Source organism: Drosophila montana, unplaced genomic scaffold, assembly GCF_035044405.1.
Source record: "Drosophila montana isolate Dmon_TW-CO22-7 unplaced genomic scaffold, ASM3504440v1 contig_2835_1, whole genome shotgun sequence".
NCBI lineage: Eukaryota > Metazoa > Arthropoda > Insecta > Diptera > Drosophilidae > Drosophila > Drosophila montana.
Genome location: NW_026997707.1, coordinates 2060 through 4118, shown reverse-complemented (window position 1 = coordinate 4118; position 2059 = coordinate 2060).

Genomic DNA, 2059 nt, shown 5'->3' with positions numbered 1-2059 from the left:
CTGCATACATCATGCTGATTTGAATGAAAGCACTGGACCATTTATATAATGATTATAGTCCTCGACGCTTGTTTTTAGCATATATTGTAAGATGTCTTTTTCCTGACATCCGGGCAGATGCAGTGTTCTCGTTGGAGATCGGTGAGGACGATTACAACTCAACTAAAAGATTCGCGAAAAAACTAAAGGCAAACGTAGAACAATTGAAGATAAGAATGAACTGACGTGCAAACGTGTCGAACTCTTTTACTTCAGTAACATATTAAACATATTATAAGTGATGTAACAATTTAAACATATTACATGGCGACCGTGAAGCCATATAAAAAGTAGCTATAACCTGCCTGGAGTAGAGCAGACGAGCTGGAGCTGGAGCTGGACTGGAACTGGAAAAATCAAAAAAAAAATGTACTGAGTGAGTACAGCGCATGAGCTCTAGGGCAAACAATAAGCCCAGACGCAGTGGCATTAAAGAGCGAATCAGACGGAGAAAGTTAGTCAAGCTATTTATTAAGTTATCTTGACTAAACTCGGTATTGACTAGTTCTACTACGCTCCCCATATATATGCAAAATCCTATTAAGATCGGACAACTATATCATATAGCTGCCATAGGAAAGATCGGTCGAAAATTAAGTTTTTGTATGGAAAATTTTTATGTGTTTCAAGATATCTTGACCAAACTCGGTACTTATTAGTTTTACTACGCTCCCCATATATATGCAAAATCCTATTAAGATCGGACAACTATATCATATATCTGCCATTAGAACGATCGGTCGAAAATTATACTGTTGTATGGAATTTTTTTTGTTTTTCAAGATATCTTGACCAAACTCGTCATTTATTAGTTTTACTACGCTCCCCATATATGTGCAAAATCCTATTAAGATCGGACAACTATATCATATAGCTGCCATGGGAAAGATCGGTCGAAAATTAAGTTTTTGTATGGAAATTTTTTTTTTGTTTTTCAAGATTCTTGATCAAACTCGGTATTTATTAGTTTTACTACGCTCCCCATATATACGCAAAATCCTATTAAGATCGGACAACTATATCATATATCTGCCATAGGAACGATCGGTCGAAAATTATGCTGCTGTATGGAATTTTTTTGTTTTTCAAGATATCTTGACCAAACTCGGCATTTATTAGTTTTACTATGCTCCCTCCACTTATGCAAAATCTTATTAAAATCGGGCTACTATATCATATAGCTGCCATAGGAACGATCGGTCGAAAATTAAGTTGTTGTATGGAAACCTGTTTTGTTTTTCAAGATATCTTAACCATACTCGGCATTAACTATTTTCCCTGTGCTTCTTAGATACGGGCAAAGCACTATGAGCATTTTGAAAAGGTTGGGTCTGCAAGGGTATTAAATCTTCAGCGTGCCGAACAAAAATAATATTTTTTTTTTTATTATTAAGCACTATTTTTTCGGCACTTTGTTGCATACAATAACAATAATAACGTAAACATGCCCAGAGCCACTTTATGTATTGGCTCGGTCTCATATTACGCAGCGCGGTTCACTAGCCTCACTAGCTGACCGTTTATGCTTACGCTGCAGATCCCACGCTCCGTCTGAGCGCATTCCGTGAGCAATATATATGCTCACTAATACAGGCATATGCGAGCTACTCACTCTCCCTCTCTTTGTAGCTGTTAACGAATAACAGCATAAGTATATATGTATATCCATAGGCTAAGCGCACATTATTAAAACTGAATAAAATCATTATTAATATCCAAGCCAACCAGCACTGACGTGCTACTGCAACATTTGAAAACTGTTATATATATACTTATATTACAATATAAAAAGTATCTATAACCTGCCTGGAGTAGAGCAGAAGAGCTGGAGCTGGAGCTGGACTGGAACTGGAAAAATAAAAAAAAAATGTACTGAGTAAGTACAGGGCATGAGCTCTAGGGCAAACAATAAGCCCAGTGGCATTAAGGAGCGAATCAGACGGAGAAAGTCTGAAATCGTAAGACTCCTATAAAAATGCAAAAATCCCCTCCCATGGGACACTGCAGTGAAACTGAATGA